Source organism: Drosophila biarmipes, unplaced genomic scaffold, assembly GCF_025231255.1.
Source record: "Drosophila biarmipes strain raj3 unplaced genomic scaffold, RU_DBia_V1.1 ptg000007l, whole genome shotgun sequence".
In the NCBI taxonomy this organism is placed as follows: Eukaryota; Metazoa; Arthropoda; class Insecta; order Diptera; family Drosophilidae; genus Drosophila; species Drosophila biarmipes.
This window is the reverse complement of record NW_026114528.1, coordinates 2,276,297-2,291,655: the sequence shown is the minus strand read 5'-3', so window position 1 is coordinate 2,291,655 and position 15,359 is coordinate 2,276,297.

Below are 15,359 nucleotides of genomic sequence, written 5' to 3'. Positions count from 1 at the left end.
GAGAGGCTAAGTGACTTTCAGAGGCGTCGCTCCCATAGTTTAAAACTGTTTGCAAATACGCTCTATATCGAATTTTAGTCCATTGGGAGTCTCTATTAAACTTAGCATAAAATTTGTTTTACCACAATTGGAAGGCCCGAAAATTAGAAAAATAAAATTATTGTGTTCGGAAAGAGGGCACTATGTCGTGGCGGTAGATTATTTGTCGTTATCATGGTATATATTTCTACCTACAAGTTTTTTGTTTTTGGCTTATTAAACGCACTTGCTCTTTCAATCTAGTGTACTTCATTCAATGAGAAATCTTTTATAAATAAAATAGGAAAACGTTTTATAATCGCTTTAGTCGTATTCTTAGTTGAAAAAACTGTGGTGGTCTTGTCGATAAGCTAATCAATACATTACCGTTTGAAGCCCATATTCCGGAATCTAATATTTGTGGACCGGGTACAAAGTTACAGAAACGTTCGGAACGCGGTGCTCAAGGAATAAAGCCATTCGATGAAGCCTGCAAAGAGCATGATAAAGTATATTCTAAAAGCAAGGCATTGAGTGAACGACATAGAACCGACACAATAGTGATTGACACAGCCTGGTCGTGTGTCAAGGCATCAGATAGATTTCTTGGTAAAAAAGCAGCAGCAACTTTGTTACAAATACAATGAAAGCCAAGAAAAAATTTGGGAAGGACATGAATAAAACGGAAAAGAAGGGGTGAAAAACGATAAAGAAGACTACAATTAAGAAAGCAAACCTTTCGACTGTTATTATTGCTGCTACTTAGACTTTAAAAAAGAAAAATCATTAGATATTATGAGTGCAATTAAGATTGCACGTAAATCAATTCATCAATAAATGGGTTCTAAGAAAAATGTTAAAGTACCTCGTGTAATTAATGTACCCAAAATTGGTGGTTTTCTACTAATCGAGCCGATCCTGACAGCCCTCTGCGCTCCTGGTTGTTTAGCAAGTGGTAGTGCATCAATTGCAAGGACAATAATGCAAGAATGGCTAAAGAAGATATGGAGGAGAAGAAACGTCACAACAGGAAAGTTAAAGATGTTGCTGTAGGAGAAGGATTATATCTCAAACCCAACATGAACCTGGAAAACCAGATGAACATTGTAATCAAAGAATTCAATCAATTTAATAAAAAGACGCTGGTATCGAAGGCAAGGATGCCTGAAAATGTAAGATTCCCGATCCTCAATGCGGAGCGCAAAAGAACAAACTCTCTAGTTCGAGGAACGCATCATTTACATGCCGGAAAGGTACAACTTGCTTCAGGATGATATCATCAATCAGATGGTTGATGGAACATTTAATACGCGTTAAGGTAATGACAATTTATACTTAGAAATATGCCAATAATTTTTAAAAATTTGAGTTTTTAAGAATAAAACAATAGGTGCACTTTTTTTTAATATAATGAAAATATATATCGAATCTTTTTTATTGGGAAATGGTACATAAATACTACACATAATAGTGTTCCCTAAACAGTAATTATTTAGGAGGGACAACATGAATTTCGCAAAGTGTAAATTATTTCCATATGAATATTTTGTCTCGGTTAACCAAAGCTAGGTTCACATTGAAGCGAAAATTCGATGATCTCAAACAAGTCAGAAATCAGAATTTACAATTGGAGGAAACTTTTAAGCCCATTACCGAAAATAAAAAACAAAAGACATATAATGTAAAAGACAGTATAAAAGTAAATTAAATAAATTGAATAAATTATAAAATACGATGATGATGATGGACGATGATTGGACGATTTATACTTTACAACCAATGAGAAAGACCTAATCGAAATATAAATTCACGAAGGTCTTTCGATCAAAGTAATCCCTATAACAAATTCCTTTCAAAGGCGCATGTAGAGAGCGATGTAGAAAAAGAGAAAAAGGAGACGGAAAAGAGTGAAGAAGAAGGGGCGACACCTTCACCAATATACACAGAAGAGGTCGATGTGTGTCTGGACGCAGAGATAGAAGATTAGAATACTAGGCTTAATTATGATTTTAATATCAGTAATTTGACAAGAGGAAAAGTGTCGGACAAAGGTTATGGACCTAAAACTATGATGATCAAGATTTAAAGATGTATAAAAAATTATATTAGAAAGGAATATACATAAAGTAGGCTTTAATCCTAATAACCGAATCAAGGGTACACGAGCATACAAATATAGCCATATTATTAGGAACAACTTTTAACTTTTAATGAATAACATTTATAAATATCAAACAATTAATTTACAATTATAAACATCGACAAGTTTGGATTTTTTCTATTGATAAGGAAAGTTCAGAAAATTTGAAAAACGTGTTAAATCTACTGAGGGATTATTCATCAGTGAGGACGGTAACCTTAATGCTCAAAATAAACGTATCGAAAATGGAAAAAAACCTTTAGATATCGATGATATAGCAATGAAACAAATACTGATGAGAAGATCAGAAAGTTGGGAGAAGATTAAAGAATAATAATAACTCAAAATATTAATCGTTGACTCACGAAAATTTCAATCTTAGAAAATAAAATTGAATTGTATTAGAGGGCAGACAGCGCTGACCAAATTTTTGCCAAAATTCTAGAAAATATTGATAGTATTGGGAATTACATTTTTAAATATATAACAAAACCACAATTGAGTTAGAAGGTGTCGCTTTTCAGCCTATTAGAAGAATATGACTAAGCGAAAAATTATAAATGAAATGCAAATGTACCACCTCGAAAAAACTTTCAACGAAGGCGGGATATTACAAGGAGTATAAATGATCTGTGGCAAGCTGACTTGGTTGAAATGGGAGCCTTTTCAAAATCTAATGATGGGTACAGATACTTGTTGACTGTTATAGACACATTTTTGAAATTTGGTTGGAATGAGGCATTAAAGTCAAAAAGTGCTAATGATGTTTCACAAGCCATGGAAAGAATATTTAAATCGGTTCATGGAACACTAAAAACGTGCAAACTAATGATGGTACTGAATTCTTTAATTCGAAATTTAAATTATTAATGAAAAGTTATAAGATATCATTGTTCAACCTTCAGTACTTTAAAGGCATATATAGTTGTTAATAGTAGTTAATAGAACTCTTAAAGAAATAATGTGGCGAGAATTAAGTTTTAATGGAAAATATTAGTGAAATATAAGTGTATATGCAATTAAATTTAAAATATAATAATTGAGTGCATAGAACAATCAAAAAGATTCCAGGTAATGTCAATTCTTCCAATGAAAAACAAATATTACAAACGTCCTATAATCACCTGAAAATATTTCTTCCAAGTAAATTCCGTTAGGGGCACCACGTTCGTATTAGTAAATATCAACATGTTTTTGTGAAAGGGTATACTCCAAACTATACAATTTATATATATAAAATATACTATATATGAAATCTTTAAAATGAGAAAAGTGAACAATACATACCCTATGACATACTCACTTAAAGATTTAGATGGTAGCCCAATTCAAGGCGGATTCTATAAACAAGAACTCAAAATAACATTCCCCCATACATACCTAGCTGAAAAAATTGTAATACGAAAAGGAAATATAATTTCAGTTAAGTGGCTGGTGTTTTCAAAGGCCAGCTGGATAAATAAGGAAGACATTTTGTAGTATAACATATTATTTTTTTAATTTATATACATTTGGCTTATCTTATACTTAGTTTAATAATAATATTTTTGTATAATTTTTACTTTAAAAAAATTAAATTAATAAACATACTTCTTACAAACTAAATATATTTTTTTATTTGTATTTTCCAAAGTCTCGATCATAATAAAACATCTCCAATTCAACTGATTTATTAAAAAGCTCATTTTCAATGTGTTCTTTTTACAACTTAAGATTATCTAATGATTTTCCATCGCTACATTATTGTTATGTATCATCTCACCTAAGCAAAATGAATTAGTTTCTAACCATTCAACATTTTCTAAAATATCTATTTTAATTAGTCTCTTATGTTTTATTGATGTTGTACCATGATCTTTATTACTTAACTCTAAAAATTGTGTTTCGTTAAAATTACATTTTCTTTTGTTATCTTTGCCACAAAGAACTTTTTATTACCTTTATTTTATTTTGTGTGCTTTTGTTCTAAACATTGTTATATTGCCATAAAGTGGGGTGCCAGTTCATAAAACGTTTTTATAGTCTTCAATTTTTTTATTAACTCTTTTGAAGTTATACAGATTAATTCTTTCGTCTGAATAGTCCGATGTATCGAATGTTGTTCAAGATCATTACGAATATCATTATAAAAATCCTCAGTTCTTATGGTATAGATAAATGAATAAGTATTCATATAATTTAAGAGTAACTTTTCCTGAAACTTTGGCTTTATTTATTGACATTGACATGACATTTTCCATTTTCCATTTCGAAAAGTCTAATACTGGAAATCCTAAGTACATGGGCTTATTAAAGACCAGTAAATCTTTTTGTTTGAATTGCATAGAAATTTTCATTAATTTAAGTTGCACTATGAAAATTGGATTTTGAAATTAAAGTTTTTGCACAATGTGCTTTTCGTCCAGTCTTGTTGCTATCCGGAGTTTCCCATGTACTAACAAGCTCTATAGCGACTCTGCGCTCGGGGTTCTGCATTGTTTTTCCAGAAACAGAATTATTCTTCAACTTACAAAAGTCTTTTTCAAATTTATTTTATACACCTTGCCTATTTAAAGTATTTAGGTCAATATAATTCTTCAACCAAGGCTTTTGTAAGAATTGAAATGCTTTATGAATCTTTTTCAGTACTAACCCATTCTGTTACATTGTTGCAAATATCGATAGTGAATTACATCAATTTTCTCATTTCCCAGGTCAGCAATAAATTTTTTACCTTGTCCTCTTTTGAGGCCAGACAATATGACGGACAAAATGGAAGATAATTATGAAGATCATGTAAACGGTACTGATGTATTAAATCCACTTTTAAAAAATAACCATATTTACCATCAATTGGAATATTACGAATATCAAAAATTTCTATGTCTCTGGTAGACATCCACTAAAAGTTTTTATGTTGTAAAGGTTGTGACATTGGCCAACCATACAAGTGATTCGCATACATTAGAAATGAAGACTTCTTTAAGGAATCATAATCTGACAAATATTTTTTATTTGCTTTTGTGTATCTATGACAACATTGAACTAAGCCATCTCGAATGATTTTTTGGATAAATCTGTGCATATCTATATCTGCCAGCAAATTAAGTTGAATATTTGCGAATTTCAACATTGCCTCCCAAGAAAGACCTGGTGTCGTAAAATCTTGAACTGGGTCAAGTAAATAAATTTGCATAAAATTTTTCAAAAATGTCTGTTAAAAGGAAGACATCAGTTTTCAACTATAATTCTAAATAGTCTTTTAGAGTTGAACATGAGAAATGTGACCAAACTTTAAGAGCATGATCATATTCTTCCTAAGATCATTCCCTTTCCTTTAAAATACTAAAGAATGATTCCCTAGGTGGAAGGAAAGTTTCTTCGATGAACGGAATCTAAATATTCATAGGAAAACATACCTTTCTTACGCATGAGTCAAAATTTTTTAACGTAACTGAAAAACGACTTCACAGTATTTATTTGATCGTCAATTAAATTAAATGCTAGGGTATCCAAAATCGAGGGCATGAACCTGTATGTATCGAGAAAACGAATTTTAAAACTATTTTCACCAAAATTCTTATTTTTTTCAAAACAGAAATATAGTTTTCATTATTAATTGGTATTACGGAAATTTCACCGGAAGTCTTTCCTAATTCTTGAATTATTAAGCAAAATGAATTAGTTTCTAACCATTCAACATTTTCTAAAATATCTATTTTAATTAGTCTCTTATGTTTTATTGATGTTGTACCATGATCTTTATTACTTAACTCTAAAAATTGTGTTTCTTTAAAATTACGTTTTCTTTTGTTATCTTTGCCACAAAGAACTTTTTTATTACCTTTATTTTATTTTGTGTGCTTTTGTTCTAAACATTGTTATATTGCCATAAAGTGGGGTGCCAGTTCATAAAACGTTTTTATAGTCTTCAATTTTTTTATTAACTCTTTTGAAGTTATACAGATTAATTCTTTCGTCTGAATAGTCCGATGTATCGAATGTTGTTCAAGATCATTACGAATATCATTATAAAAATCCTCAGTTCTTATGGTATAGATAAATGAATAAGTATTCATATAATTTAAGAGTAACTTTTCCTGAAACTTTGGCTTTATTTATTGACATTGACATGACATTTTCCATTTTCCATTTCGAAAAGTCTAATACTGGAAATCCTAAGTACATGGGCTTATTAAAGACCAGTAAATCTTTTTGTTTGAATTGCATAGAAATTTTCATTAATTTAAGTTGCACTATGAAAATTGGATTTTGAAATTAAAGTTTTTGCACAATGTGCTTTTCGTCCAGTCTTGTTGCTATCCGGAGTTTCCCATGTACTAACAAGCTCTATAGCGACTCTGCGCTCGGGGTTCTGCATTGTTTTTCCAGAAACAGAATTATTCTTCAACTTACAAAAGTCTTTTTCAAATTTATTTTATACACCTTGCCTATTTTAAGTATTTAGGTCAATATAATTCTTCAACCAAGGCTTTTGTAAGAATTGAAATGCTTTATGAATCTTTTTCAGTACTAACCCATTCTGTTACATTGTTGCAAATATCGATAGTGAATTACATCAATTTTCTCATTTCCCAGGTCAGCAATAAATTTTTTACCTTGTCCTCTTTTGAGGCCAGACAATATGACGGACAAAATGGAAGATCATTATGAAGATCATGTAAACGGTACGGATGTATTAAATCCACTTCCAAAAAATAACCATATTTACCATCAATTGGAATATTACGAATATCAAAAATTTCTATGTCTCTGGTAGACATCCACTAAAAGTTTTTATGTTGTAAAGGTTGTGACATTGGCCAACCATACAAGTGATTCGCATACATTAGAAATGAAGACTTCTTTAAGGAATCATAATCTGACAAATATTTTTTATTTGCTTTTGTGTATCTATGACAACATTGAACTAAACCATCTCGAATGATTTTTTGGATAAATCTGTACATATCTATATCTGCCAGCAAATTAAGTTGAATATTTGCGAATTTCAACATTGCCTCCCAAGAAAGACCTGGTGTCGTAAAATCTTGAGCTGGGTCAAGTAAATAAATTTGTATACAAATTTTTCAAAAATGTCTGATAAAAGGAAGACATCAGTTTTCAACTATAATTCTAAATAGTCTTTTAGAGTTGAACATGAGAAATGTGTCCAAACTTTAAGAGCATGATCATATTCTTCCTGAGAACATTCCCTTTCCTTTAAAATACTAAAGAATGATTCCCTAGGTGGAAGGAAAGTTTCTTCGATGAACGGAATCTAAATATTCATAGGAAAACATACCTTTCTTACGCATGAGTCAAAATTTTTTAACATAACTGAAAAACGACTTCACAGTATTTATTTGATCGTCAATTAAATTAAATGCTAGGGTATCCAAAATCGAGGGCATGAACCTGTATGTATCGAGAAAACGAATTTTAAAACTATTTTCACCAAAATTCTTATTTTTTTCGAAACAGAAATATAGTTTTCCTTATTAATTGGTATTACGGAAATTTCACCGGAAATCTTTCCTAATTCTTGAATTAATAAATGACAGTCGTATTTCGAAAAATTATGAAAAAATACTGGTATGAATTTGTTTACTTTATAATCCAAGTTACATTTAGAGTGAGCTGAACCCATAAAGCTACCTGTGAAATGACAGTGATCTCTAACCCTATCAGTCCAGAAATTTTTCTGGCAAATAAAACAATTCAACGAATTATCAAATATCTTTTGGTCATCTAAAGTCATTCTAATAGGAACTATTTTATGTAAGTATTCCTTACTCACTTTTCTACGGTTTTTTATTAATGAATTAACAAAACCGGTTCCTGAATTTATTCCTGTTTCCGAAACAAATTTATCTAGTCTAGAATCAAAAGTACACTTTACACGCATTTTATAGCGTATTATATTGGAGTATCTTTATTAATATTAAATAATTTGGGGTTCACTTCAAGATTCTTCGGTTCCAAAATACATTCGAAATTTACGTAGGCAACGATTGGTCTTGAAGCTGATGCTGAACTTGGGTAAATTCCAGAGTATTATTCTGAGGCTGCGGCATCTTTGAGTTGAGTGCAGTTTCCTAAGTTCCGGAGACATTTAAACATACATTGCAAAAAATTGCGCCCTTTTCTGATTTTTTTGTGCAGTCATTAGTCTTTAATACGAAACATGAATAAATTTAAAACATAGAGATCATTTTTATTATATACGTTGATTATCGCGTTTTTCGCTAACAAAACACAAGGTAGTGGTATAAAAGATGAACCAACCATCGGTGTATAATGAATCACATTCATTTCCAAACGAATTTATTTTATAAGGTACCATAAACGATCTGTCTCTTGAAATTCTTGAGTTTTTGAAATTAGTTCCATGGTATGTTCATGGAAGATGCAATCTTAATCAGAATCTCTATTCATGATCGACATTTTACTTTGAAGGCTTTTCAGTTCAATCTGTTCAGATTCATCTTTAAAAAGAATATACTCTACAAACAGTTCAAAGTTTACTTTTGCTGAAGTATAACTTTCTAATAAAATGTTGAGATGAGGTAGGAACGACAATCCAGCTTTACTTACAAAAAATTTGTAGCTAAGATCAAGCGTTAACTTACATGTAATGCAATACTTTTCCCCTGAATCCTTCGTAAATTTTCTTGGCTCTTCTTTCAAGGTGTTGAATTGCATTTAGCTTGGTTTGCCTACCACATGGTTTGCCCACCTCATTTTTGCACAGCGTACTTGCAGGATTGACAAAACTGATTTTGGTTATTTATTTTTTGATTTTTATACCCTTGCAGAGGTTATAATGATTTCAGTCAAAAGTTTGCAACGCAGTGAAGGAGACGTTTCCGACCCCATAAAGTATATATATTCTTGATCAGCGTCACAAGACGAGTCTATCTAGCCGTGTTCGTCTGTCCGTCCGTCTGTCGGTAGCAGGTAGTATATAAGTCGGAACCAGCCGTATTGAACAACTATATCTTATAGCTCCTATAGGAACTAAAAAAAAAATTATATCTTCGGGGTTTTTTTAACAAATAACGTTCTAAGCTTAGATATAACATTTTTTAATTAGTTCTGAATTTCGAATAAAATTTGATCAAAATCGGACGATTTTATCATATAGCTCCCATTGGAACTATCGGAAAATGAGTGATAAAATAATATTAAAAAATTATATATTCGGTGTTTTTTAACTCTTAACCTCCTACGCTTGGAAATAACATTTTTTATTTGGTTTTGAATTTCGAATTAAATGTTATCAAAATCGGACGTCTATATCATATAGCTGCTATAGGAACGATCGGAAAATTAGTCGGAAAACATGAAATAAAAATTATATCTTTGGTGTTTTTTAACAAATAACCTTATAAGCTTGAAAATAACACTTTTTAATTAGTTCTGAATTTCAAATTAAATTGTATCAAAATCGGACGACTATATCATATAGCTGTCATAGAAACAATCTTATAATTGGTGGGAAATAATATGAAACGAATTATAGCTTTGGGGATTTTTGACATATTATCTTATAATATTGGGTATATACATTTTTTTATTTTTAAGAATTTCGAATTTCATTTAATAAAATTATGTATTATTTTTTATAACTGCAAGGGTTTACAAACTTCGGCTTGGCGAAGTTAACTTCCTTTCTTGTTTTGTATTATTTTTCACTTCAATACTATTTTTGGAAGACTAAGGATTGCCCTCAATCACTTTTAGTGTTTGAAGTGGGCGTGTACGATAATATTGAAAATGGGATGATGATATGTAAGATTTTGTAAATTTGAAATCAATATAGGTAATTCTAGCAGGTCACATAGACCATTCATTGGTTAGAAGATATGAGAAGTAATGATTTTGAAAAATGTTTGATTACAAGTGTAATAAAGGAAACAGAGATACATAGAACAAAGGAAAAGGTTCGATTGAGCTTTTGTAAATTCGAAAACAATTCTAACATGTTATATAAAGTATTCATTGCTTAGAACACGTTTTATTTTTATATCTTTAGTAGTTATTTTGTATGCTTTTGGTCAAAATATTGTTCCATTGCCATAAAGTGGGGTGCTAGTTAATAAAACGTTTTTATAGTGTTGAATTGTAGGATTTCGTGAACTCACTCTCTTTGCTTTATTGTGTGAAGATTCAACTTGATCTATTCTATAAAAATAAGCCTTTAAGCATAGACCTACAAATTATAAGCTTACCGTTAAGCTCATCTTTGAAAAAACCTAAACTTTTTTATTAACTCTTTTGAAGTTATACAGATTAATTCTTTGGTATGATTAGTCCGATGTATCAAATTTTGCTTCAAGATCATTACGAATATCATTATAAAAATCCTCAGTTAATCTTTTTATTTGAATTGCATAGAAATTTTCATTAATATAAGTTGCACTATGAAAATTGGATTTTGAAATTAAAGTTTTTGCACAATGTGCTCCAGTCTTGTTGCTATCTATGTACTATAAAGCTTAATATCGACTCTGCGCTCGGGGTCCTCCATTGTTTTTCCGGAAAAAGAATTATTCTTCAACTTAAAAAAATCTTTTTCAATTTATTTTTTGCATTTTGTCTAAATAAAGTATAATATAATATAATATAATTCTTCTTTGTTCAGTACTAACCCATTCTGTATACATTGTTGCAAATGTGGTGATAGTGGTAGATATCCATTTAAAGCCTTTTTATGGTAAAGGTTGTGACATTCTCCAACCATACAAGTTATTCGCATACATTAGAAATGAAGACTCCTTCGAGGAATCATAATCTGGCAAATATTTATTATTTGCTTTTTTGTATTTATGACAACATTGGCCTTAACCACCTCGAATGTTTTTTTTTGAATAAGTCTATACATTTCTATATCTGCCAGCAATTCAAGTTGAATATTTGTGGATTTTAACATTGCCTCCCAAGAAAGACCTGGTGTCGTAAAATACTGAGCTGGGTCAAGTAAATAAATTTGCATAAAAATTTTTCGGAAATTTTCAAAAATGTCTGATAAAAGGAAGACATCAGTTTTCAACTATAATTCTAAATAGTCTTTTAGAGTTGAACATGAAAAAATGTGTCCAAACTTTAAGAGCATGATCATATTCTTCCTGAGAACATTCCCTTTCCTTTAAAATACTAAAGAATGATTCCCTAGGTGGAAGGAAAGTTTCTTCGATGAACGGAATCTAAATATTCATAGGAAAACATACCTTTCTTACGCATGAGTCAAAATTTTTTAACATAACTGAAAAACGACTTCACAGTATTTATTTGATCGTCAATTAAATTAAATGCTAGGGTATCCAAAATCGAGGGCATGAACCTGTATGTATCGAGAAAACGAATTTTAAAACTATTTTCACCAAAATTCTTATTTTTTTCGAAACAGAAATATAGTTTTCCTTATTAATTGGTATTACGGAAATTTCACCGGAAATCTTTCCTAATTCTTGAATTAATAAATGACAGTCGTATTTCGAAAAATTATGAAAAAATAGTGGTATGAATTTGTTTACTTTATAATCCAAGTTACATTTAGAGTGAGCTGAACCCATAAAGCTACCTGTGAAATGACAGTGATCTCTAACCCTATCAGCGAACGAATTATCAAATATCTTTTGGTCATCTAAAGTCATTCTAATAGGAACTATTTTATTTAAGTATTCCTTACTCACTTTTCTACGGTTTTTTATTAATGAATTAACAAAACCGGTTCCTAAATTTATTCCTGTTTCCGAAACAAATTTATCTAGTCTAGAATCAAAAGTACACTTTACACGCATTTTATAGCGTATTATATTGGAGTATCTTTATTAATATTAAATAATTTGGGGTTCACTTCAAGATTCTTCGGTTCCAAAATACATTCGAAATTTACGTAGACAACGATTGGACTTGAAGCTGATGCTGAACTTGGGTAAATTCCAGAGTATTATTCTGAGGCTGCGGCATCTTTGAGTTGAGTGCAGTTTCCTAAGTTCCGGAGACATTTAAACATACATTGCAAAAAATTGCGCCCTTTTCTGATTTTTTTTGTGCAGTCATTAGTCTTTAATACGAAATATGAATAAATTTAAAACAATAGAGATCATTTTTATTATATACGTTGATTATCGCGTTATTCGCTAACAGAACACAAGGTAGTGGTATAAAAGATGAACCAACCATCGGTGTATAATGAATCACATTCATTTCCAAACGAATTTATTTTATAAGGGACCATAAACGATCTGTCTCTTGAAATTCTTGAGTTTTTGAAATTAGTTCCATGGTATGTTCATGGAAGATGCAATCTTAATCAGAATCTCTATTCATGATCGACATTTTACTTTGAAGGCTTTTCAGTTCAATCTGTTCAGATTCATCTTTAAAAAGAATATACTCTACAAACAGTTCAAAGTTTACTTTTGCTGAAGTATAACTTTATAATAAAATGTTGAGATGAGGTAGGAACGACAATCCAGCTTCACTCAAAAAATTTTCAGATAAGATCAAGTCGTTAACATACATGCAATGCAATATTCTTCCCCTGAATCCTTCGTAAATTTTCTCGGCTCTTTTTTCAAGGGGTTGAATTGAATTTAGCTTGGTTTTCCCACCACATGGTTTGCCCACCTAATTTTTTGCACAGCATACTTGCAGGATTGACAAAACTGATTTTGGTTATTATATGATTGATTTTTTTGTATTATTTTTCACTTCAATACTATTGTTGGAAGACTAAAGATTGTCATCGATCACTTTTAGTGTTTGAAGTGGGCGTGTACGATAATATTGAAAATGGAACGATGATATGTAAGATTTTGTAAATTTTAAATTAATATATATAATATATATAATAACAAGTGTAATAAAGGAAACAGAAATACATAAAACAAAGGATAAGGTTCGATTGAGATTTTGTAAATTCGTGTAAGTGTATATGCAATTAATTTAAAAATATAATAATTGAGTGCATAGAACAACCAAAATGAGTCCAGGTAATGTCTTCCAATGAAAAACAAATATTACAAACGTCCTATAATCACCTGAAAATATTTCTTCCAAGTAAATTCCGTTAGGGGCACCACGTTCGTATTAGTAAATATAAACATGTTTTTGTGAAAGGGTATACTCCAAACTATACAACTGAAATCTTTAAAATGAGAAAAGTGAACAATACATACCCTATGACATATTAGCCTAGCTGAAAAAATTGTAATACGAAAAGGAAATATAATTTCAGTTAAGTGGCTGGTGTTTTCAAAGGCTAGCTGGATAAATAAGGAAGACATTTTGTAGTATAACATATTATTTATTTTATTTATATACATTTAGCTTATTTTATACTTAGTTTAATTATAATATTTTTGTATAATTTTTACTTTAAAAAAATTAAATTAATAAACATACTTCTTACAAACTAAATATATTTTTTTATTTGTATTTTCCAAAGTCTCGATCATAATAAAACATCTCCAATTCAACTGATTTATTAAAAAGCTCATTTTCAATGTGTTCTTTTTACAACTTAAGATTATCTAATGATTCTCCATCGCTACATTATTGTTATGTATCATCTCACCTAAGCAAAATGAATTAGTTTCTAACCATTCAACATTTTCTAAAATATCTATTTTAATTAGTCTCTTATGTTTTATTGATGTTGTACCATGATCTTTATTACTTAACTCTAAAAATTGTGTTTCGTTAAAATTACGTTTTCTTTTGTTATCTTTGCCACAAAGAACTTTTTTATTACCTTTATTTTATTTTGTGTGCTTTTGTTCTAAACATTGTTATATTGCCATAAAGTGGGGTGCCAGTTCATAAAACGTTTTTATAGTCTTCAATTTTTTTATTAACTCTTTTGAAGTTATACAGATTAATTCTTTCGTCTGAATAGTCCGATGTATCGAATGTTGTTCAAGATCATTACGAATATCATTATAAAAATCCTCCGTTCTTATGGTATAGATAAATGAATAAGTATTCATATAATTTAAGAGTAACTTTTCCTGAAACTTTGGCTTTATTTATTGACATTGACATGACATTTTCCATTTTCCATTTCGAAAAGTCTAATACTGGAAATCCTAAGTACATGGGCTTATTAAAGACCAGTAAATCTTTTTGTTTGAATTGCATAGAAATTTTCATTAATTTAAGTTGCACTATGAAAATTGGATTTTGAAATTAAAGTTTTTGCACAATGTGCTTTTCGTCCAGTCTTGTTGCTATCCGGAGTTTCCCATGTACTAACAAGCTCTATAGCGACTCTGCGCTCGGGGTTCTGCATTGTTTTTCCAGAAACAGAATTATTCTTCAACTTACAAAAGTCTTTTTCAAATTTATTTTATACACCTTGCCTATTTAAAGTATTTAGATCAATATAATTCTTCAACCAAGGCTTTTGTAAGAATTGAAATGCTCTATGAATCTTTTTCAGTACTAACCCATTCTGTTACATTGTTGCAAATATCGATAGTGAATTACATCAATTTTCTTATTTCCCAGGTCAGCAATAAATTTTTTACCTTGTGCTCTTTTGAGGCCAGACAATTTGACGGACAAAATGGAAGATCATTATGAAGATCATGTAAACGGTACGGATGTATTAAATCCACTTCCAAAAAATAACCATATTTACCATCAATTGGAATATTACGAATATTAAAATTTTCTATGTCTCTGGTAGACATCCACTAAAAGTTTTTATGTGGTAAAGGTTGTGACATTGGCCAACCATACAAGTTATTCGCATACATTAGAAATGAAGACTTCTTTAAGGAATCATAATCTGACAAATATTTTTTATTTGCTTTTGTGTATCTATGACAACATTGAACTAAGCCATCTCGAATGATTTTTTGGATAAATCTGTGCATATCTATATCTGCCAGCAAATTAAGTTGAATATTTGCGAATTTCAACATTGCCTCCCAAGAAAGACCTGGTGTCGTAAAATCTTGAACTGGGTCAAGTAAATAAATTTGCATAAAATTTTTCAAAAATGTCTGTTAAAAGGAAGACATCAGTTTTCAACTATAATTCTAAATAGTCTTTTAGAGTTGAACATGAGAAATGTGACCAAACTTTAAGAGCATGATCATATTCTTCCTGAGAACATTCCCTTTCCTTTAAAATACTAAAGAATGATTCCCTAGGTGGAAGGAAAGTTTCTTCGATGAACGGAATCTAAATATTCATAGGAAAACAT